Here is a 25678-nt window from a genome sequence, read left to right on the forward strand (position 1 = left end):
CCTTTCCTAAAAAGTAGGTCTTCTGCTTCTCAAACTATCAATGAGATGGTAGCAGAATTAGAATAGTTTGTGGTGCATTTAGGGATAAGTAGAGTCAAGAAAAGGTCTGCTAAGGCTGCTAAAGTCTTTCCAGCAAGTTTTAGTATCCATACTTTTTCTATTTGTAAAAATAATACATATTCTTTGTACAACAGATAAAAAAACAGATAAGCCAAAACAAGGAAGCAAAAATCACACATAACTTGCTCATGTAAATTTTAAGACCATAAGCCCATAGAAAAATGAGCAAAGGACATGGATGGATAAATCATAGATACATATGGTTTTTATACATATGGGCAAATGACTTTTGAGCATATGAACATATGCTCAAACTCAATGCAAATTAATATTATATTGAAGTAATGGTAATCATTTATTAAGTGCTCATTATAGGTTGGGCACTGTTTTAAGCACTTGCATAGATTATCTTAATTCTTTCTTGCAATAAACCTATGATGTGACTACTATTATAATCCATATTTTGCAAATTAGGAAACCAAAACATACAGAGGTTTAGCAACTTCCCCAAGGATGCACAGCCAGTAATGTGCAGAACTTGAATTAAGAAAATAAAAATCAGGGGCACCTGGGTGGCTCAGTCAGTTGAGTGTCTGACTCTTGATTTTAGCTCAGGTCATGATCACACAGTTGTGAGATCGAGTCCCACATTGGACTCCATGCTGAGCTTGGAGCCTGCTTGGGATTCTCTCTCTCCCTCTCTCTTTACCTCTCCCCTGCTTGTGCTCTGTCTCAAAATAAATAAATAAACATTAAAAACAAAAGAAAAGAAAAATCACCCTTAATTCCTTACTCAGAAATAATCACTCTGCTATTTTGTATATAGCTCAGTTTCATTTTTTCAGGTTGGTAAGAAACTATAATTCTTTTTTTAAATGTTTATTTTTGAGGCGGGGGGGGACAGGATCTGAAGCAGGGTCTGTGCTGACAGCAGAGAGCCCAATGTGGGGCTCAAACTCACTAACTGTGAGATCATGACCTGAGCTAAAGTCAGACACTTAGCCAACTGAGCAACCTAGGTGCGCCTATAATTCTTTTTAAGTTTATTTATTTATATTGAGAGAGAGAGAAAGGGATAGTGTGCATGTGCATGCCCCAGCAGGGCAAGGGCAGAGAGAGAGGGAGAGAGAGACTCCCAAGCAGGCTCTGCTCCATCGCAGAGCCCATCTCGGGGCTCAATCTCACCAACCATGACACCATGACCTGAGCAGAAATCAAGATTAGGATGCTTAACTGACTGAGCCACCCAGGCACCGCAGAAACTATAATTCTTAACTCTCCTCTTTGACTAGAGATTTCCACTCCCATACCCTTAAATAGAAAGTTGGCTATTGATTGCCGATAGATATTCTTTATCATGTTAAGAAAGTTTCCTGTTCCTCTATCATTAACGGTTTGTGGCTTAGGGTAAATTGTCTCTCTGGTCTTGAGTTTCATTTCTTGAAGGTAATAGTTACCATCCCACAGGGTTTTTGTGAATGTTCACTGTGATAATATACAATGAACATTATCAGAATTAAGGGTTATTAGTGAGGTTTGTCAGGATTTCCTCACTTTCTAAGTATGCATTTATTTCAGAGGAAGTAGAACTCTAATTTTAGTCCTCTGGTCCACCTTAAACCAGTAAATGCTTGCTGTATGCATAGAAGAAAGTACTAGAAATACATGCCTATGGATCCTACCTCCTCCATTTTTATGATCTTAGTCATTTTCATGGGAATTTCCCTCCCAGGTTATCCCATGGATGCCTTCTTAGAATTCAGGTTTTAGTCAAAGAGTACTCACCAAGGATCCTCCCTGATCACCTAACTAAAGCTATCACCACTCCCTCCCCATTGACTCTCATATCCATACCCCAGTCTAATTTTTTCATAGCTTAGAACTTTTCCCATTTAACCAATTTTTATCTTTGTTGTTATAATCTCTATCGCCATTAACCCCCATCACACCACCTCCCTACCACAAAGGCAGGGCTTGTGGTCTGTTTTCTTCACTATGTCCCCCAAATACCTAGAACAACACCTGGAGCATAGTGAATACTCAAACATTTATTAAATGACTACATTAGTCCCTACTTGTCCACGGTTTCAGCTACCCATGGTCAACTGCAATCCCAAAGCAGGTTGTCCTCCTCCTGGTATTGTCAGAAGGTCAATAGTAGCCTAATGCTATGTCACAATCCCTACATCGTTCACCTCACTTCATCTCATCAGGTAGGCATTATATCATCTCACATCATTACAAGAAGAAGGGTGAATACAGGATGTAAGATATTTTGAGAGAGAGAGACTACATTCACAAAATTATTACTGTATTAATTGTTCTATTTTATTATTAGCTATTGTTAATCTCTTACTTTGCCAAATTTATACATTAAACTTTATCATAGGTATGTATAGGAAAAAACATAGTATATATAAAGTTTGGTACTATCTGTGGTTTCAGGCATCCACTTGGGGTCTTGGAATGTATCCTCCACAGATAAGGGGGGGGGGACTATTGTATAAGCAGCTTGTTTTCTCTACATTGGTTAATTGTACAAGGTACAAAACCAAATGTTACTAGGTTGTAGAATTACATTTATGAATTGGGTGAGCCCCCAATAGGTTAGTGAGATTAAAGTTGAGCCTGGCTGTCAAAAATAAATAAACATTAAAAAAATTTAAAAAAGGGGGGGCACCTGGGTGGCTCAGTCGGTTGAGCATCCGATTTTGGCTCAGATCGTGATCTCATGGTCTGTGAGTTCAAGCCCAGCGTCGGGCTCTGTGCTGACAGCTCAGAGCCTGGAGCCTGCTTGGGATTCTGTCTCCCTCTCTCTCTGCCCCTTCCCCACTCATGCTCTGTCTCTCTCTCTCTCTCTCTCTCTCTCTCTGTCAAAAATAAATAAACATTAAAAAAAATTTAAAGTTGAGCCTGGAATTGCTGTGAAGTGTTGGTAATTTCCCCAGATACCAGTATATCTCATATTGCTAGAGGGTATAACTATCCTTAGATTGAGGGGGCAGCTTTATAAGAAAAATGTCTTAATTTAACAGTTAAAAGCGTATATAAGATTGCAAGGGATTATATCAGTATTAAAGTTTGTTCGCTTTAGGAGTGCCTGGGAGGCTCAGTCTGTTGGGCCTCTGACTCTCGATTTTGGCTTGGGTAATGGTCGAGAGATCAAGCCCCACGTCAGGCTCCATGCTGGGCATGAAGCCTGATTAGGATTCTATCTCTAAAAAATACAAATACATAAATAAATAAGTTTTGTTTGCTTTGTGGTCAGCTAACACTGAATTACAACTTGTGGAGGTTAGAGGTTACATGTAAGCCAACTTGCTGCCTCTTTATATAGTGTAAGTTAAAATCTTCCAAAACTTTCTTCCACTGCCTTGTCACAGGGTTTGAAATTCCCCATCTTGGCATCATTTCATAGGCCCTTTCAGAGGTAAGTTCATTGTAAGTTAGAATGGTATCATAACCTATCTGAACCTATCATTAACCAAATGTTATTCAAGGCAGGGTCTTGAAGAAATAGAACAGAAATTCTGAGAAGAGGCAAGGAGTAGAGGAATGAGGATGACATCTGGAGCATCGGGTGCGCCCAGAGAAGGGAAGTCTGTATGCAGAATGACAGTGGGTAATCCTGATTTTAGGTGCCTGGAGATAATGTTTGAGACGGAGAGGAGGACAGAGGTCACTGCCTGGAAATGAAGGGCATTTGAAAAAGAGACAAAGGAACTAGAGAAGCAACTGTCTCACTTTTATAGTTTTGCCTGAGGCTAACTTGTCTCTGGAGGTACTTGGTACTTTAAGACAGAAAATGAATAAGACGCTTTGAGGTTCCAACCAGTGAGGAGCTCACAATTTAGGAAGGCTCATGTAAAGCAGATTATGAAGTATGCTATTGTGACATATGGGAGAGGAAGTCATTAATGCCATCCAGATAAGGTAGCTAAGTAACCTTAACGGATGTGGAAACAAGACCTTCTTGCCAAACTCATGGGCCACCTTTCTTTCTGTGATCAACTGCCCTTTCACCCACTTTCTCATCTAGATTCTAGAGGTTAGGCCCATTTGCTACTTAAAGTCATACATAAAACTATAGCAATACTTGGGCACATGGGTCTCGGTTGAGCATCCGACTCTTGCTTTCCGCTCAGGTCATGGTCCCAGGGTTGTAGGATTGAGCCCTGCATTGAACCTTGCATTGAGCCCCGCACCGGGCTCTGCACTGAGCATGGAGCCTGCGTAGAATTCTCTCTCTCTCCCCCTCTGCCCCTCATCCCTACTCTCACGCTCTCTCTCTCTCTAAAGTAATTTAAAAAGGGGCGCCTGGGTGGCTCAGTCGGTTAAGCGGCCGACTTCGGCTCAGGTCATGATCTCGCGGTCCATGAGTTTGAGCCCCGCGTCGGGCTCTGTGCTGACAGCTCAGAGCCTGGAGCCTGTTTTGGATTCTGTGTCTCCCTCTCTCTGACCCTCCCCTGTTCATGCTCTGTCTCTCTCTGTCTCAAAAATAAAAATAAAATAAAAAAGTTAAAAAAAAAATAAAGTAATTAAAAAAAAGCTATAGCCATACTAATATGAACTTCCGAAGGGCCCATGTAACCCCTCTCTAGCTTAAGAAATAAAGCAGTAGAAATGGAGTTGAAGCTCTGCGTATCTTTTTCTCAAGTAGTAACCAGTATTATGAATTTGGTGTTTCACTCCCATGTGCATTTTCCCTTTGTCTTCATTTTCTTGAATGAAACATGTGTTGTTAAATACACACTTTTATGCCAAAGTATGTAGTATTTTTTTTCATATTTTCAAACTTTACGTAAGTGGCATCATAGTATTTTTATTCTTCTGCAACTAGCTTTGTGCCTTAGTCCTTTCTGCACCACCACCACCTAATCATTACCTTCAGAGATGTATGTGGTTCAGGATCCAGTGATCTCTGGTCTCCTCATCCCCAGCCCAGTCCTTGCTGATCTATTCAGTTTACCTACAACATTTTAAAGCCAGTGAATTAAAGGTGGTTTTACCTTAGGTGAGGGTCAGCTTCTCCTGTTGTTTTACGCCAAAATACAGACCTCGGCTCAGCCGAACCATATGGCATCCTGGCAGTCCTAGATTATCACATTGGGAGCCACACTTTGAAAACCAGTGCTATAGAGCATCTTTTCCCCCTTGATATTTTAGCCTCCGTTCAACAAAAAGCCTCTGATACAAACTTACCAAAAGATGAAAGGATAGCATTCCTAGAAGGTAGAGTGGTGCAAAAACTGCTTTGTTAACAGTTTAAATGTACTTAATGACAAAGTATAAAATGAAAACAAGACTTTATTAACACCCTAGTGACTAATCACCTGACTATGACAAAGTTTCTTTTAATTTAACAGTCAATACAAAAATCCTCAAGCTAATAGTTATCGAATATGGTCTGACTGGACCCTTAACCACACACTTGGTCGGGTTAAAAGGGCGTCAACTAGTTAGTATAAGAGTCTACATTCTACTACACAGGGAGGAAGGCACAAGTATGCAAGCTGTCTTGGAAACTGCTTCAGTAGGTTTCTCAGGAAGGTTTTCTAAACCACTCTTGGTCTCTAAGTATTCTGATATTTTACAGCTGTAGTCTTACAGATATGACAAAAGTACTTCCCAAGAATCAAACACTGCAAGTACATAGAGTACGGTGAATTCTTTATCTGTCACAAAAGTGGGGGACAAGTGAAATTCTAAGAAGAAAACACTAGTTTTAAAACCTTTATAAAGCTACTTATTTAGCTACCCAGAAAATTTTTTTAAATGAAGCTCTAAGCAATTCAGAGTATGTGTAAGCTATTCTTTAAATGATATATAACATACCTGGCTCACTGCTACTTGCAGTCTGCAAAGTTGAGTTTGGTTTAGGGTTCTCCTTCTACTTTTGGTTAATCTTTTTCTTCCTCTTCATTTTTTTCTTCTTCTTGCCTGGGCTCTTCTCCTGTGTCATAGTCATCATCATTCTGTGTCCTACGAAGTATCATGCTGATCTTTGGACTGGATGCTCATGGAAAAAGAACCCCAACTGAAGGTCTTCAGAAATTTTAGCTGTAATAAACCTACTCAGCATTCCTAACTGGGCATTTCAGGACTCTAAAAGTAATTGAAGAATGAGTCTTTAGAAATTGTTTTGTAGATGATCCTAGAAGCTCCTTTTTTTGTGCTATCCTGTTGTGTAATGCATTCTGAGTGACATTCCTCTTCCTGCAAAGTATTTGTCATCCAATGCAGCCTGTAACCTATGGTCCATAAGAAAAGAAGGGATCAGAATCATCTGGGTATGACCTCATTATATATGTTTTAGTCAACACCTCTTTTGAGAAATATTCACTGGACTCAGAGAAATTCTATGAAAGTCATAGGCTCACCAGCATTGAAGAGCTTGAGCAAAATATCTTTCAGGTGCTATAAAATAGGATCATTGGGTTTCTGACCACATTTCTGAGCAACTCTGCATTCTTCAAAACTTTCATGCCAAAATAAAGAATTTTTTAGGGTAGACTTTACCTTCAGACGTTTTCTAAAGTTTTGTCTTCTTTTTTAATTTCCTTAACTGTCTCCTTAACATCCGGTTCCACTTATTTTCATCTTCTGTAGGCTCATAAGGTGATTTGTATCTCTTATCAAACAGAGGTTGATAGGGACAGGTATATTTTCTCTCAGTACCATGAATTGCTTTATGACATTTAGATTTTATTTTTGTCTGTCCTATCTGGAGTATTCGGAAAGCAGTAAGTCACTGCTTAATGACATTAGGCAATCAACAACAAGGTGGCCATCCACGTTTGTTGCACCTTGTGATGCCAGTGCCACAGCCTCCCTGGCAGAAAAGAGCCTCCTGAGCATAGCTTGAGAGTCTTTTGCTTGCCTGTGTCAATGCCTTTATCCTCCTCCTCGTTGTCTGTGAGGCTCAAGTGTTCTCCATCCCCTAATTAAGACGGGAGGCTCAGGATTGTGTCAGTGGGGAAAGATGATGGGCAGTCCCTCAGCACCATATTGTATCGTTCTGGTGTCATGTGGCCTACTCCTTCCTCTTGGGCTTATGAACTGTCTCCACAGCATGAGGGTTAATGTCGTCAGCATTCCCGGGACATCACCATTTTCCTCTCCTCCCCCTCTATCCCTCACAGCAGTCTCTCCTGGTTGGGCAAATGGAGCTGGTTTTATGTCGCTTTCATCAGACATGTTGGGGGCAGCCAGGTGCCTCCTCACTAGCTATGACTGGGAAGCAGGGACACAGGTGAGAACAAATGAGGATGTGGTGGTGGCAGTGCTTCTGGGGTAAGGACGATGGGCTGTGGTTGCCATGGTGGCCACCACTGCTGGAGAACCTTGCCTAGTGGATTCCCTGTCAGCCTTAAGCTGGTATTTAAATCTGACCAGTAACAGACACATGAAAAGTTGCTCAACATCGTTCATCATCAGGGAAATACAAATCAAAACCACTGTGAGATACAACCTCACACCTGTCCGAATGGCTAAAATTAACAACTCAAGAAACAACAGATGTTGTCAAGGATGTGGAGAAAGGGGGAACCCTTTTGCACTGCTGATGGGAATGCAAACTGGTGCAGCCACTCTGGAAAACAGTATGGAATTTCCTGAAAAAATTAAAAATAGAACTACCCTGAAACCCAGCAATTGCACTACTAGGAATTTGTCCAAAGGATACAAAAATGCTGATTTGAAGGGGCACATGCACCCCAATGTTTAAAGAAGCATTATCAACAATAGCCAAATTATGGAAAGAGCCCAAATGTCCATAAACTGATGAATAGATAAAGAAGATGTGATGTGTATACACAATGGAATATTATTTGGCAATCAAAAAGAATGAAATTATGGGGGTGCCTAGGTGTCTCAGGGTGCTTGATTTCAGCTTGGGTGATGATCTCGAGGTTCATATATTTGAGCCCCGTGTTGAGCTCTGCACTGGTCGTGCAGAGCCTGCTTGGGATTCTCTCTCTCCCTCTCTCTCTGCCCCTCTCATGTTCTCTCTCTCTTTCTCTTTCAAAATAAATAAACTTAAAAAAAAGAATGAAATCATGCCATTTACAACAACCTGGATGGAAATAGAATGTGTTATATAGTAAGCGTAATAAATCAGTCAGAGAAAGACAAATGCCATATGATTCCACTCATATGTGGAATTTAAGAAACACAACAGATGAATATAGGGGAAGGGAAGGAAAAATAAGATAAAAACAGAGAGGGAAGCAAACCATAAGAGACTCTTAAATAAAGAGAACAAACTAAGTGTTGCTGGAGGGGAGGTGGTGGGGGGATGGGCTAAATGGGTGATGGGCATTAAGGAGGGCACTCGTTGGGATGAGCACTGGGTGTTATATGTAAGTGATGAATCACTAAATTCTACTCCTGAAATCATCATTACACTATATGTTAACTAACTTGGATTTCAATTAAAAAAAAATATGGTCAAGGTCAGGGCAAGTTGAGGAAGAGCTCAGGAAAGGTCAAAGTGCTGTTCCCTCCAGCAAGTTTCTCCTGCTGACCCTGGAGGCCTCTAGGTCTAAACTCATTTTCTATGAAGTGGTAATTGACAGGTGGTCTCTTTGTCACCCCACCTGCCACATTGCCTTCAGTTTGCTTCTGTGAGGAGGGCTCATTGCTTCCCTCTCCATGCAGACCTCAGGAAGAAAGACTAGTTTATGATTACCAATATGTCATATGCAAATGATTTAAGATAAGTAGCTTTTTTTAAATGCAATTAAAAACATTTAAATTCAAGTTAGTTAACATATAGTGTAATGATAAATTCTAGAATAGAATTTAGTGATTCATCACTTATGTGTAACACCCAGTGCTCATCCCAACAAGTGCCCTCCTTAATGCTCATCACCCATTTAGCCCATCCCCCCACCCAACACTCTTCCAGCAACCCTCAGTTTGTTCTCTGTATTTAAGTCTCTTATGGTTTGTCTCCCTCTCTGTTTTTATCTTATTTTTGTTTCCCTTCTCCTATGTTCATCTCTTTTGTTCTGTTAAGTCCATCCATTCCAGTGTGTCATTCATAGCCATGTTTCCTTCTTGACTTTCTGCTTATATGATCTGTCCCTTGCTGTAAGTGGAGTGTTGAAGTCCCCTACTATTATGGTATTATTATCAAAGAGTTTCTTTATATTTGTGATTGATTCATATATTTGGGTGTTTTATGTTGGGGGCATAAATATTTATAATTTTTAGGTCTTCTTGGTGGAAAGACCCCTTAATTATGATATAATGCCCTTCTTTATCTCTTTTTACAGTCTTTTAAAATCTAGTTTGTCTGATATAACTATGGCTAATCCAGCTTTCTTTTGACAACCATTGGCATGATAGATGTTTCTCCATATCTTTACTTTCAATATGCAGGTGTCTTTAGGTCTAAAATGAGTTTCTTGTAAACAGTCTATAGATGAGTCTTGTTTTCTTATCTATTCTGATACCCTATGTCTTTTGATTGGAGCATTTAGTCTGTTGACATTTAGAGTGAGTACTGAAAGATATGAATTTAGTACCATTGCATTGCCTGTAGAGGTGGTGTTTCTGGTGATATTCTCTGGTCCTTTCTAGTCTTTCTTGCTTTTGGTCTTTTTTGTTTTGCCTTTTCTCCAGTCAAAGAATCTGGCTTAAAATTTCTTGTAGGGCTGGTTGAGTGGTCATGAACTCCTTTAGTTTTTGTTTATCTGGGAAAGTCTTTATCTCTCCTTGTATTTTGTATGACAGCCTTGCTGGAAAAAGAATTCTTGACTGCATATTTTTCTAATTCAGCACATTGAATATTTCCTGCCACTCCTTTCTGGCCTGCCAAGATTCTGTGGATAGGTCTGCTGTGAACCTGATCTGTTTTCCCTTAAGGTTAAAGACTTTTTTCCCTTGATACTTTCATAATTCTTTCCTTATCTGTGTATTTTGTGAATTTGACTATGATATGCCCTGGTGATGGTTGAATCTAATGGGAGTTTCCTGGATTAGGAATGTTTTCTGCTATAATTTGCTTACATAAACCTTCTGTCCTTTTTTCTCCCTCTTCATATTCTGGGATTCCTATGATTGGGTTGTTACTCCTTTTTAATAAGTCACTGAGTTGTCTAAGTGTTGTATCATGCTCTTTTGCCTTTGTTTCCCTCTTTTTCTGCTTCATTATTCTCTATAATTTTATCTTCTATATTACTGATTTGCTGCTCTGCTTCATCCATCCTTGCCATTGTGGCATTTATTTGAGATTGCATCTTATTTATAGCATTTTTAATTTTGGCCTGACTAGATTTTCTTTTATTTCCATAGAAAGAGATTCTGTGGTGTCTTCTATGATTTTTTCAACCCCTGCTATTCTTTTTTTTTCAATTTTTTAATGTTTATTTATTTTTGAGAGAAAGGGACAGAGTGTGAGTAAGAGAGGGCAGAGAAAGAGGGAGACACAGAATCTGAAGTAGGCTTCAGGCTCTGAGCCATCAGCACACAGCCCGATGCAGGGCTCGAACTCATGAACCATGAGATCATGACCTGAGCTGAAGTCGGATGCTCAACCGACTGAGCCACCCAGGTGCCCCATCCCCAGCTAGTATTCTTATCGTGGTTCTAAACTCTAGTTCAGATATCTTACTTATATCTGTGTTGGTTAATTCCCTGGCTGTCATTTCTTCCTGTTCTTTCTTTTGGGGTGAGTTCCTTCCTTTGTCATTTTGGAAGAAAAAAAATTATAAAATAAAAAATTAAAATTAAAAAATTAGAATCACAACAAAAAATCAAATAAAGGACGCTAGATCCTAGGTGTGTTTTGTTCTGCTTGTTGAAAGATCGTAGGTGTGTTTTGTTCTGCTTGTTGAAAGAAGCTTGATAGAAAAGAGAAAAAAGGGAAAGGAAAGAAAAGAAAAGTAAGAAAAAATTTAAAAATTAAAAAATATTTATATAATAGAATAGAAAAAAATAAAATGAAATAGAATAAAAAATTTAAAAATAAAAAAGTAAGAAAATAAAAACAAAAATTTTTCTTTCTGCATCCAAGAAATAGAAACTAAGAAAAAAGAAATCAATTTAAGCAAAAACAGAAGCCAAGAAAATGAACCAATAAATGAACCAGCAAACAGAACGAACCTTAATGAAGTTAGATACAATTTCCCCTAGAACTGAAACTTTGATGCACACTATAGTCTATACACTAAGCGGGTGGACAGATTTGTGCTTGCTTTCTGAGGGATGTGCTTGGAGGATGCAGTTGGGCGGGGCTTGGTGTAATGACTCCATTCTCCACTAGGTGGCACTGCTTAGCTTAGTGGGGTGGATCAGTGTGTGTGTGCACATGTGCGTGTGTGGGAGATGTGGAAATGGCTTCACCCAGACCCCTCGTCTCTGGCGCAGGAACTTTGCACTCTCACCAACCTGTGACCAAGCACCCATCCTTTGTTTCAGTCCTCCATCCACTCCTCACCTCTACCCTGTCCGTGTCCAACCTGTCCACTTGTCAGGGGGCACCTCTCTCCAGAGTTTTATCTCAGATGAGGTTGTGTTTCAAAACCCCACAATTCAGGGGTGCCTGGGTGGCTCAGTCAGTTAAGTGTCCAACACTTGGTTTTGGCGCAGGTCATGATCTCGCAGTTCGTGAGTTCAAGCCTCTCACATTGGGCTCTTTGCTGACAGCGCAGAGCCTGCTTGGGACTCTCTCTCTCCCTCTCTTTCTGCCCCTCCCCCATGCTCTTTCTCTCCCTCTTTCAAAATAAGTAAATAAAATTTGAAAAACCCCCACACTTCAGAGACCCCCCCCCCCCACAGCTTGGATACATGCCAACTCTGTGGGGGGAGGGTCTCACTCATCAGTGGCTGGGTGCCAGCTTGCCCCAGAAAACATTTGTGTGATTGTGCAGTGGCAGAGGTTCAGAGATTATGACAAATGACAACACACAGCCAGTGCCAGGTTTCACCGCACTCTGGTGTCTTTGTCCCAATACCAGCAAATGTGACTGCTCTCCAGGGTCCACTGGGACCTTGCATGTGGGGAGGCCATATGGTCTCTACCAAATGTACTCCAAGCAGGGGAACTGCTTCTACCCTTGTAGCACATGGACCCTCAGACCATGCTGCCTGCTCCTGGGGATTTGCCCTGACTCCTTACCAGAGAACTGCCAGGTATTGAGCTCCAAAACTTCAGACTCTGTGCTCCATTGCTTATAGAATCCTGGTAGTATTGAAACTCTCTCTTTTCTCCCCATCAGTGCTTTTGGGGAACGGATTTCTTGTTCAGTCCCCTGTGAGTGTTTTCACTCTTTCTCTCCAGGTACTTTTGGGCAGAGTGCTCTCCTTACATGATCCTGGTGTGTCGCGCTCTCCCCCTTTCTCTTTCTTTCTCTGTGCTCTCTCTGCGAAAATGGCTTCCTACCCCCTGCAGCTTTTCTCTCCCCCACTTCACCTCTCCATACCATGTACCTGCCGAGTTCTGTGGCTCAAGTGATGCAGATTGTTGTGTCAGTCCTCCGATCAATTTCCTAGGTGTTCAAAATGGTTTGATGCTGATCTAGCTTTGTTTTTGAGACAAGCTCAGGGTCTCCATGCTGCTCTGCCATCTTAACTCCCAAGTCTCTAATGTACCCAAAGTTTAAGAACCAGGGTTGTAGATGCTTATGTTTGAACTCATTGTACTTCACAGATGAGTAAAATGAGGCTCAGAAGGATTAAGAAACTGAGCAGAGCTGCTGATTTTTAGTAGTGCTGTTTTTACTGTCCTAAGAGAGTCTGTCCAGCTAATCAGTCTGAGTAAATTAGGTCTGTGCAGCTGCAGTTTTATTTTAAAATGAACTCTTTATGGGGTGCCTGGATGGCTCAGTCGGTTAAGCCTCTGACTCTTGATTTCAGTTCAGGTCATGATCTCATGGTTTGTGAGTTCTAGCCCCATGTCAGGCTCTGTGCTGACAGTGCCAAGCCTGCTTGGGATTCTCTCTCTCTCCCTCTCTCTCTGCCCCTCCTCCACGCTCTCTCTCTATCTCTCTTTCAAAAATAAATGAACTTTAAAGTAAAGTAAAATGGACTCTTTCTCCAGGGCACCTGGGTGGCTCAGTTGGTTAAGTGTCTTTCAGCTCAGGTCATGATCTCATAGTTTGTGGGTTGGAGCCCTACGTCGGACTCTCTGCTGTCAGTACAGAGCCCACTTAGAATCCTCTGCATCCCTCTCTCTTTCTGCCCACTCCTGCCCATGCATGCTCGTTCTCTCTCTCAAAAACAAATAAACATTGGGGCACCAGGGTGGCTCAGTCAGTTAAGTGTCTCTTCGGTTCAGGTCATGATCTCTCAGTTCTTGGGTTTGAGCCCTGTATCAGGCTCTGTGCTGACAGCTCAGAGCCTGGAGCCTGCTTCAGATTCTGTGTCTCCCTCCCTCTCTGCCATCTCCAGCTAGTGCTCTGTCTCTCTCTCAAGAATAAATAAACATTAAAAAAATTTAAAAAAACATTAAAAAATCTATTAAATACAATTAATAACATTAACTCTTTTCCCAATATGAGGCTCAAGCTCATGACCCCGAGATCAAGAGTCACATGCACTACCAACTGAGTCAGCCAGGCTCCCCAAATAAGATAGGTAGTTTTAACAAACACAATAGGTATAGATTCCACCAAGGGAAAGGAGTGTTTTCTCCCACTAACAAACTCCAATGATACTTCATTTTTTTTTTAACCTTTTGGTTCCAGATCAGGAAGACTACATGGTTTTATGCAAAATGCCCTGGAGATTAATGCTCAAATATTAATGTAAATATTTTAGGTTGTAAGAGACCTTAGAAATCATGCAATCCGGTGGTTCTCCAAACTTGAGTGTGCATGGGAATCACCTGAAGGGCTTATTGGACCACAGATTGCTGGGCCCCACTGCCAAGGTCAGGCTTCCAGGGTCTGGGGTGACCTGAGAATTTGCATTTCCAATAAGTTCCCATGGGAGCCTGCTGGTGCTGGCCAAAACATGCACTTTGAGAACCAGGGTTCTAACCAACTTCCTCATTTCACAGATGGGTCAACTGAGGCAGAATCCCAGCTGGGTTCCAAAGTTGGTTTTAATACTTATCCGTTGTTATGACTTGGCAATCTCATTTAGCTTTTCTGTGCCTGTTTTATCATCTACAAAATCAGGGTAACAACCCCTGTGATGCCTACCCCGTGGAGTTGTCTAATTTACAGGGTGGTTGCTGTTGGGTACGTTATTCAGGCATTTAGTTACAGCCCTCTAATTTGGTTGTGGAGCAGTCATGTGGTTATTAGGTCTATGAACTTAAACATATCCCCCCCTAGCTACTAACAGTTTATACCCCTCCTTCCCTTTTGTCTAGGACTTAGAGAGGCAGATGCTGTCAAATTGAGGTTGGACATACCTCAATGTGTTTTCTCATTTTGCATTTCCCTCTTATGCTTGTTAATATTTCTAAGTATTTTAGTTTCCTTTTTTTGTGTAGAAGGTTTCCAATATTTTCCTTTTGTATTTCTTCCATCTTTAAATTTATAAAATTCTTTACCATCTGATGACATGACCATTTAAGCAAACATTTTCTTCTCATTTTTGTGCTGCAAATTTTTTTTTACCATCTATACTTTTATCCATCTGAGTTATTTTGGCACATGATATGAAGTTTGGATCATGATTGGTTTGTTTGTGTTTTTTTTTTGTCCCTAAGCAGCTAACCTCTGGCATCTTTTGTTGAGTAATCCCTTTCCTCTCCTTTGACATGTGTCTGTTAATTCTTTAGTACTTTCTAGGAATGTAGAATAGGTGGGAGACAGATTTGTATCTAGGCCCATTTTTGTTATTTTTATTTTTTTAAGTTTTATTTATTTAAGTAATCTCTACACCCAATGTGGGGCTCGAACTCACAACCCCAAGATCATGCTCTTCCAACTGAGCCAGTCAGGTCCCTGAAGCCCTTTTTTTTTTAATGGGGAAGTTGAGGCACGATTTGTGTGTTTGAGTCCTGCTTCGAGCTCTGCACTGGTGGTGCAGAGCCTGCTTGGGAATCTCTCTCCCTCTCTGTCTCTCTCCCTTCCCCACTTGTGCGCTCTCTTCCTCTCTCTCTCAAAATAAATAAACTTTAAAAAATTGGGGAAGTTGAGGCCCAGAAAAGTTAACAGGTTTTCTTAATGTTGTGCTAGTTAATGGAGAAACCATGACTAAACCCAAGGTTGCTGAGATCTAATCTGAATTTGAGGTAGGTCTGCATTTTGTGTATCCAAATTTAGTGGTGGAAATTGACTAATAATGTTTCTTCATTTTCTGGCCCCTAGTTGGGCCAGGGGTGCCTAGGTGGCTCAGTCAGTTAAGTGTCCAGCTCTTGGTTTTGGCTCAGGTCATGATCTCGCATGTTGTGGGATGGAGCCCTGAGTCAGACTCCATGCTGAATGGGATTCTCTCTCTCCCTCTCTCTCTGCCCCTCCCCTGCTCACTTGCACGTGCTTTCTCTCTCTCAATAATTAAATTAATTAAAAAAATAAATTACTACTTGGGCCAAACACAATATGCTCTCAGCCCACATGTGACCATGGGTTGGTAAATTTTTAACTTTTTCAAAAAGTATTTTTAGCATTGGCATGGGACTTGTAGCCTGACTTCTGTTCTAACCATCCCAAACATAGATCATCTAGCTAATATCAACAGAGAAGCATTTCCTTATTTTTTTCATTCCCTTTCTTCTTCCCCAAATAACGCAGCACAACAATTTGTATTCCTGTTCTTGTAAGAGACCAGTTGAATTAGATTATCTGAATTCGTTTATGGCATTAATGACCATTTTTGGTAGTTTCCTGATTTTATTGACTTGAATTGTAATCTAGGGTTAGACTAATACATGGCAGGTTACCCTTCATTATGGTTCCTGGAGTGATGAAACTTCAAGGCCTGTAATCAATTTAACAAGATAAAAGAGATTCAAGTGTGCTGCATTTGAAGGGAAACCAGGGTAGTAATTGCATACTAGTGCCTCTTCCTTTCATTTACCTTTTACCTTAACTCACAAATCGCCCCGGCAGAGCTTGCAATCTTCATCCTTACCTGTAGCAGTTTTATAAAAAATATTTCCCATATTTTGACATCTTGCCTGAATTACTGTTGACTGACAAATGTGCTATTGATAATTTAGACACTGGGCCACTGATGCACTGTTTAATTAGGGAAGCGCTACCTGAGGGAGGATTGAGAAATCTTATAATGGGGAGAATTAAAAGATCATGCATTGAAGCAGCAGTGTGACTTGTTTTGGAAGATGAAGGTTATTGTAAAATTGTTTTCCTTGGTTATGCCACAGGGCCTCTCAGAAATGGTACACAATTTGGTGATGAGGTAGAGAAGAAAACCTTATCTTCTTCTCAACTCTACTACTTCCTCCTTAGTTCAAACTTTAACAATCTGTCACCTTGATTATTGCAATATCCTCATAACTGGTCTCCCCCGCTTCCATTATTGCTAGCTTTCAGTCTGTTCTTAATACAGCAGTCAGAGCAATCCTATTCATAAATCCAGTCATGTTCAAATCCCTCTTTCCAATACCTCCCATATCATGTTAGGTGAAACCCAAGTGATGCCAATAGCCTTCTGGAGCCCTTTGTGATCCAGACTCTCATTACTTCTCTGGTGTTATGTCCTACTTCTCTCCCAATACTCTGTTCCAGCCACACTGGCTGTGCCTGTGACACACTGGGCATTGTCTTCCTTAGGACTTTAGCACTTGTTTCCTCTGCCTCCGGTCCTCTTCCCTCAGTGATCTGTATGCCTCGTTCCCTCACTTCATCTGGGGTGGGGGAGAGGGGAAAGTGGGTGATGGGCATTGAGGAGGGCACCTGTTGGGATGAGCACTGGGTGTTGTATGGAAACCAATCTGACAATAAATTATATTTAATATATAAAAAAAAGGTCATCTTCTTACCGGGGCCTTCCCTGATTGTTTGATTTTAACTTGAAACCCTCCCTCAGTACTCTTACTTACTTTTCCTGCTCTTTTTTTTTTCTTACCTGATCATATCACTTGCTAACCTACTCTATACTTATTTGTTTACGGTTTATAAAGGTGTCTCTGGGCAGGGCAGGAGCGTCTTGGGCCCACAAGGTGAGATTCTCTTCATCAGATTAAGGAAAGTTTTCTTTGAGGTTTATTAAGTCTACATGTCTTTTTCTACATGTATTAAGATAATAATTATATTGTTCTTTTAATGTGGGAATTACATTGCTAGGGGTGTTTCAATTTTCTCTCTTCAAAGAACCAACGTCTGTCTTTGTTGATGTTTATATTTGATTTCTACTTCATTCCTGCTCTTTCTTATTTCCTTCCTTCCATATTCTTTGAGTTTAATTTTGTGTCCTTTTTCTAACTTCTTGAGATAGATACTAGATCTGCCTTGATTTATCAGCCTTTTATCTTTTCTAAGATATACACTTAAGGAGAAGGCCACTTTCATGGATTGTTACCTATGCAGTCACACAGGGTACCACACTCAGAAGCCCTCCCCACCCCCAACTTGGTTTATGCTGTTGCCATCTTAAAATTTTTTATTTTATCTTAGTACTGCTTCTAAAATGGAATCTTATGGGGCAATAGAGCATGCACATGAACTTGGTAATACGTGCCATACACATGTCTGAAATTCCTTGTTACCCTATTTGTAGATGGTGTTTGTGATGCTCCATGTTTACAGGATTCTCACATGTAAATATGTCGTATGTTTATGCAGAACATAAAGACGAACAGTAAAAATTCATGCTAAGAGTTTAAAATTAAAAATTTTCTTTCTTAAAGATTCTTAAGATGATATTTAAATAGCAAATAGAAAATACCACAACAAGTTGAGAGCAAGAACGTGATGAAAAGGACAGGGCTTTATATAGTATCTTTAATGGGACTTCCCCTTACAGCCCAGCTTTTTGGACAAAGGGCCATGCAATTTCATTTTGCACTGGGCCTGGCAAATTATGTAGACAGCCCTGCTTAAATGTCTTTCCAAGCACAGCATCCCAAAAGTTTGACAGAGCATATTTTCACTCTAATTCAGTTCAAAATATTTTTAAAATTTCACTGAGGGTTTTTTTCCTTTTATCCATGGAGTATTTACAAAATGAATTTCTTATCTCTCAAACATGTGGAGACTTTCTAGTTATTGTCTTATTATTTCTAGATTATCCTCAGTCTGTTGAGATCACATATTCTGTGATTTTATTCCTTTCAAACTTGTTGCTTTGGGGACGCCTGGGTGGCTCAGTCAGTTAAGCTTCCAGCTGTGGTTCGGTCAGGATCTCATGGTTCGTGAGTTCAGGCCCTCCATTGGGCTCTGCACAGTATGGAGCCTGCTTGGGATTCTCTCCCTCTCTCTCTCTGCCCCTCCCCTAATTGCTCTTTCTCTCTTTCTTTCAAAATAAATAAACTTAAAAAAACTTGTTGCTTTGTAATGCATGTAGTCAATTTTAGGAAATGTTCAATGAGCACTTGAAATATATATATTCTGCAAAAATTCAGTGCAGTGTTTTTTATATGTTGTCCAGTTTGTCAGTTGTGTTATTTATATCTTCTATAGCTTTATTGAATTTTTGTCTGGTAAGTTGTTGAGAGAAATATGTGGAAATCTCCCTGTGCTATTATTGTATTTTCTATTTCTCCTTTTAGTCCTGTCAATTATTAAATAATTATTTTATAAATTTTGAGGTTTATTGTGTTTCCATTTTCATTTGTTTCAAGATATTCTTTGGTTTTTCTTTTGATTTCATCTTTGACCCATTGGTTTTTCAGGAGTCTCTTATTTAAAAAAATTTTTTTAAATGTTTATTTATTTTTGACAGAGAGAGAGACAGAGCATGAGTGGGGGAGGGGCAGACAGAGAGGGAGACACAGAATCCTTAGCAAGCTCCAGGCTCTTGAGCTGTCAGCACAGAGCCCAATGTGGGGCTTGAACTCACAGACCACGAGATCATGACCTGAGCCAAAGTCGGTCCCTCAACCAACTGAGCCACCCAGGCACCCCTAAAAAATATTTTTTAATGTTTATTTATTTTTGAAGGAGAGAGAGACAGAGTGTGAGTGGGGGAGTGGCAGAGAGAGAGGGAGACACAGAATCTGAAGCAGGCTCCAGGCTCTGAGCTGTCAGCATAGAGCCTGATGTGGTGCTCGAACTCACGAGTTACGAGATCATGACCTGAGCCAAAGTTGGATGCTCAACCAACTGAGCCACCCAGGTGCCCCTTCATAGAGAGAATCTTAAGCACGCTCCATGCTCAGCAGGGCTCGAACTCACAAACGGTGAGATCAGGACCTGAGCTGAAGTTGGATGCTCAACTGACTGAGCCACCCAGGTACCCCTAGAACATCAACTCTTGATCTCTAAGTTGGGAGTTTAAGCCCCATGTTGGGCATACAGCTTACTTTAAAAAAAAATTCCATAGGCAGAAATGGTTGGACGAGGAATTCCAGAAAGAGCCATGACTAATAATAAAAGATAGTCAACATTGGAAGAGGTGTGGTGTGCCCCTCTAGCAGTATAATGATGTTTGAGGGTATCATCTAGGTGCCCTCAAAACTCACTGATGCAGAAATGGAACTATGGTGAGACTTGAGGTCATATTTTTATCCCATGCTGGTGAAACAGACCATACTTGTTATCTAAGTGTAGTGTTTGGCGATATGAGCTTATTATATCATATCATGTTTCCTCACATTTTTACCTACAAGTGGCCCAAAGGAATATCCCCATATTCTAGAAAGGAATAATTCCAGAATAAAAATAATAAGCCATTGTCCTAACTGTTTTGTTATAGTGTAAAATGTTGCACGCATTTTTATCTGGACTTGAAACCAAAAATCAAGAAAAATGATGAGCATCAATTTGTGGAGAGACTAATTACTACCGTATCATATTGTGTCCCATTCTTTTCCATGCCACATCCACCCATATGCCTATCTATTCTGTTGGTAGGAACAGTCAAAAATTGGAGAGGGATGAATACTGAAGTTAGAAGAAAACTCCAGTTCAGTTCTCCTTAGCGGCTCACAAAAGCCCAACTTCAGAGGATAGAAATAAATCAGTCTGTAGGCTTCCCTGGATTTACTTTGTTTGTCTGAAGCAATTTATCCGAATAAACTTTCCTCTTACTTCTGTAGTGCTTGATAATACTGTCAGAAAAGATGCTAAGTTTTAAGAAAATAATATTTTAAAGCTTCTAAGAAATAGGCTTAAGAAAATAAATTATGGTGTAATAATTTCTTGTTTAAACCCAAATCAAACTACTTTATCACCTAACATTATTACCACTTCATTTTTGTTGTTGTTGTTGTTGTGTGTGTATGTGTTTAAGTAGGCTTCACACTCAGCATGGAGCCCAACACAGGGCTTGAACTCATGACCTTGAGATCAAGACCTGATCTGAGATCGAGTCGAATACTCAACCAACTAAGCCATCCAGGTACTCCTATTTCCACATTTTTTTATGCTTTTAAATTAGTTGGTAAGTGAAGAGAGTGGGTCGCCACACATTTGGTGTAATGATATTGCTGGGAAGGTGTCATCTTGATATACACAAAGCCTCCTTGCTGATGCTGAAATGGAACTGTGATATGAGATTAGGGAAATTCCTACAGCTTGTATATATTCCTGCAGCACATTAAACATTTATGTCCAGATCTGAATTTGTTTCAAACCTCCTTTGTTGCTCTCTCTGGCTCTGCCAACTGAATGGGTAAGGGATTCGGCCTCCTGTGCTAGGGCTTTTCCTAAGGGAAAGAGCTGGTATACTTCATTTTTTATATAAACAGGCTGATTTCCTGTTTCTCTAAGACTCCATTTTGTGTACTGAAAGAAAAACAAAAGAAAGATGCAGCTGATTAAGTCCATTCCCCAAGGGTATTGTACTGGGCCAAAGATATACTGTAAGTGATTGCTTTCGTTGATATTTGGTGTGCTTATAAAAAATAACAATAGCAAGCATTTATTAGGTTTTAATGTTGTAACAGTTGCAAGTACCTTACGTTTCATTTTGAATCTTTCTGATAGCCTATGAAGAAGGTGTTATTATTTCCATTTTATAAAGATGAGGAAACTGAGCCTCAGAGAGTTGAAGTGGCTTGCCCAAGGCACACAGTTAGTCAGTGTTGGAGCTGGAATTTTAGCACAGGCAGGCAGACTATAGATTCCATGCTCTTAGCGAGGAATTGGCAAATTTTTCTGTAAGGGGATAGATAATAAATCTATTTAGGCTTTGTAGGCCATATAGTCTCTTTTGCAAGTACTCACCTCTGCTGTTGTAGAATAAAAGCAGTCGTAAACAATATATAAATTAATGGAAAAGGCTGTGTCCAATAAAGCTTTATTTACAAAAACAAATGGAGGGATGTAGACTGTGGGCTATTCATTTGTTGAACTCTGCTCTTAGCCACTATGAAATATTGTCACAATGTTAAGGATTAATGATTCATGAATAACCAAGGTGTTTTCCTTATTCTTCTATGGGAGATAGACAATGCTCTTAGTCTTATAGAATGAAAAGTCAAAAGGATACTTAATATTTGTAACCTTTTGTTTATAAAATATTTCCATATAGGTGGCCCAGTTAGTGAAGTGTGACTCGGTTTTGGCTCAGGTCATGATCTTGCAGTTCATGGGTTTGAGCCCCACATCAGCTCCGCACTGACAGTGCAGAGCTTACTTGGGATTCTCTCTCTCCCTCTCTCCCTGCCCCTCCCCTGCTTGCATTCTCTCTCTCAAAATAAATGAATAAACTTAAAAAAATTTAAAGTATTTCCATATTTATATTTACATATACATTTATTTATATAAATGTACATATTTAGATGTGCAGGTATACATGAACATAGACATGCAGGTACACACAGGGGTATGTGTGCATGTGTTTGGGATATATACACACACACCTCCCTATATAATATATATATATTATATATGTATATATAATATATATATACATTATTAATATATATAATATATATAACATATATAATGTTATATATGTATATATAACATATATACATATATAATATATATAATATATAATATATATAATATATAAATATATATAAATAATAATAAGTATTTAATAATTAATAAATATATATAATATATATATAATATATGTGTGTATATATATACACATACATATTAAAATGTTCATTGTGGTTATTTCTTGAGTTAGGGAATATTTTGAATTTTCTTTTGTAAAAGTGATGACTTTTCTAATTTTTATGTAATGCATATTTATTACTGACTGGAATCAGAGAAAATTAAAATTATAAAAACATATTTATTGGGATATTTTCCACGTGGGAGGCACAGAAATGGAGAAAAGACATAGCATTGGGTAGAAGCTAAAACCAGGAAAAAGAGGCTGCTCAGGCACATACCAAGGTTTAACAGATCTGACAATATGAGTTTTTTTATTTTTCAGCTCCATAAGTATTCTTATTTTTTAATATTTATTTTTGAGAGAGAGAGCACGAGCAGGGGAGGGGCAGAGAGAGAGAGGGAGACACAGAATCTGAAGTAGGCTCCAGTCTCTGAGCTGTCAGCAAAGAGCCTGATGTAGGGCTTGAACTCACAAGTGCGAGATCATGACCTGAGCTGAAGTCGGAGGCTTAATAGAGTGAACCATCCAGGTGCCCCCTGCCATAAGTGTTCTTACTGAGTGATCTGTGAAAATGAATCTGGACTTTTTAAATGGATTACCTTTTCTAGTTATGTTATTAAAATTTGTCAGAAAGCATTAAAGATACATTAGAAGGAGAAAAAAATTGATTTCTGATTCCAATGTGCTTACACAATGAACTTACGCAGGACAAATGGCTTCCCCATTGTCTAACTCGTGTAGTATGGGTGGCTTCTCCAGGGCCTGGCTTCTATGGTACAAGGGATCCAGCAGCTCCCAGCTGCCCTAAGGTCTTCCTGGTAATGCTCTCTTAGGTGATTTTGCAGTGGAGTGCTTCTGCTAAAACACTTCCCATGAACTCCCATGACAATGAATTTCTGACAAGTTCCAAAGAACAAATTTCTGGCAAGTTTTACTGGTGTGGCATCACAGCAACCTCTTTGCCATCCAGTCAGCCATGGCTATGTCCTCTTCCCCAATGTTTATATCCCAGCCCTATTGGAGGAGGGTTGTGGGACTGAGGAGGAACTCTTCCTTGGGAATTCAATCTCTGCATTGAGGGTAGTGATTGCTCCTTATATATGTTATTTCTGTACAGTGAAACCTTGGATTGCAAGTAACTTGTTCTGCAAGTTTTCAGCAAGATGAACAACGATTTCTAATAAATTTTAACTTGATAAACGAGCAGTGTCTTGCAATATGAGTAGTATATGATGCTGAATGTCACGTGATCACAACTGAGTCAATGGTATACAAGTACTTTGGATTACAAGCCTGTTTCTGGAATGAATTATGTTCACAGACCAAAGTTTTACTGTATTTATTATTTCTTTTGTTTCTTTTATTTTTTTTTTAATGTTTATTTTTGAAAGAGAGAGTCTGAGTGGGGGAGGGGCAGAGAGGGAGGGAGAATCTAAAGCAGGTTCCGCACTGTCAGTACAGAGCCTGATGTGGGGTTCAAACTCACAAGCCCTGAGATCATGACCTAAGCCAAAGTTGGACACTCAACTGACTGAGCCACCCATGCACCACTATTATTATTATTTTTAATGTTTATTTATTTTGAGAGCGAGAAAGAGCATGCATGTGTGCAAGCAGTGGAGGGGAAGAGAGAGGGAGAGAGAGAATCCCAAGCAGGCCCCACTCTGTCAGCACAGAGCTTGAACTTACGCACTGTGAGATGACCTGAGCTGAAATCAAGAATCAGATGCTTAACTGATTTGAACCACTCAGGTGCCCCTGCTATTTCTGTATTTAGAATGGTCTCTACTTCTTCCTAGCCAATCCCTTCTTACTATAATTTTCTGTTGTAACTAAATTTTTTTCTTTAATTTTAGAGAGAGAGAGTGTGTGCAAGGGGCAGGGGAGGGACAGAGGGAGAGAGAATCTTAACCAGGCTCCATGCTCAGTGCAGAACCCTGCACGGGGCTTGATCCTACAGTCCTGGGATCATGATCTAAACCAAAATCAAGAGTCAGATGTTCAACCGAGCCACCCAGGCACCCCATATAATTAATAGTTTTTATATTAAACTTTCCCTGTTAAAATTACCATGTCATTTATTTCTCCTGATTGGACCCAGACTGATACACCAGCACACTGAACCTGGCTGCTTAGGATATCTGAGGACCAAGCAGACAGAGTCTTCTTAATCAACCAAGAGGGAGCCAACTAAATTGAGAAAGTGAATATTGACCTTTCTGACAGTTACCGAAGACCTGAATCAGGAGCAGATTTATTATCTAAAACCAAATGCTGTTGCTTTTATTTTCTGAGTTGGATGAAACTGCTCTTGGTCTCTCTCAATTTTACATCGCCTAATTGATATGGACTTTATGTCTTCAAGTTAGTTTCATGCATATGGTTAAATTATCTTTTTCTAGAATGGCGGTGTTCTGTAGTGGCAAGTATAGATTTGGAGCAAGGCAGATCTGTTTGAATCCTGACTTTATCACTGACTCGCTATATGAACTTATGTAAATAAATTAGTCTTTCTGAGTCAGTTCAGATTCCCCCTTTGTAAAATGGGGGAAATGGTACCTACCTAATGTGTTACTGATGGTTTATTTCTCTATTTTTATTTTTTTCAAGTTCCAAAAAAACTTTATTACATACAGAGGGGAGGGGTTCAGTCCTTCTTGGATACCCTTTTCCTCATAGCTGCCAGGATGTTGCTTAGCTCCTCTCTCTTCCTTTGGCACGGATGTGTGTCCCTACCCTTTTCTTGATGAAGTTGAGAGTGCACTTGTCCTTGGAGACCTTCGGCAGCTCCATGGCTCACTGCTGGTATGGGGTGAAGCCGCACACCTCTCTGATCATGTCCCACATGAACTTGGTGTGCCTTGTGAGGCACTTGCTCATGTTCTTGGTCACCTTGTGGCCCTTGTTGAGACCCATGTCCACAAGGCAGCTCACAGCTGTGGCTGATTGTCCTCAATAACTCCTGCCTGTTACTGAAGGTTTAATACCAATGAGTGTAGGGGCACCTGGGTGGCTCAGTTGGTTAAGTGTCCGACTCTTGATTTTGGCTCCGGTTATGATCTCACAGTTCATGGGCTCATTCCCCACCTTGGGCTCTGTGCTGACAGCTCAGAGCCTGGAGCCTGCTTCAGATTCTGTGTCTCCCTCTCTCTCTGTCCCTCCCCTGTTCACGCTTGTCTCTCTCTCTCTGCTGCACACCCACTTGTGCTCTCTCTGTCTCAAAAATAAACATTAAAAAATTAAAACCAATGAGTGTAAAGGTCATATGGTGCTTCATACATAGTAATTGCTAAATTTCAGCTAGTAATTTTTGCTATTATTAGTGTGTACAGGAAATTATTCTTCAAGTAGATGTAGAGGAAACAAGAGTTATGATCTTAAAGCTGCACCCACATGTATGTTAGGAGCAGATTGTAACATAAAGGTATGAAAGACTCTTTGTCTCCCTAGCCCCCTTTTCTTTCAGGAAGACACATATCTATAGTCTATAAGTAGACAGTGAAGAACCAGGATGAAGTCCAGG

General features: G+C 40.0%; 1 pseudogene; it reads right to left on the minus strand.

Annotated features, from left to right (window-relative positions):
- Positions 1-24802: 24802 nt before the first annotated feature.
- On the minus strand, positions 24803-25071 carry LOC125931939 (60S ribosomal protein L36-like; annotated as a pseudogene).
- Positions 25072-25678: the final 607 nt, after the last annotated feature.

Source organism: Panthera uncia, chromosome X (assembly GCF_023721935.1).
Source record: "Panthera uncia isolate 11264 chromosome X, Puncia_PCG_1.0, whole genome shotgun sequence".
Taxonomy (NCBI): Eukaryota; Metazoa; Chordata; class Mammalia; order Carnivora; family Felidae; genus Panthera; species Panthera uncia.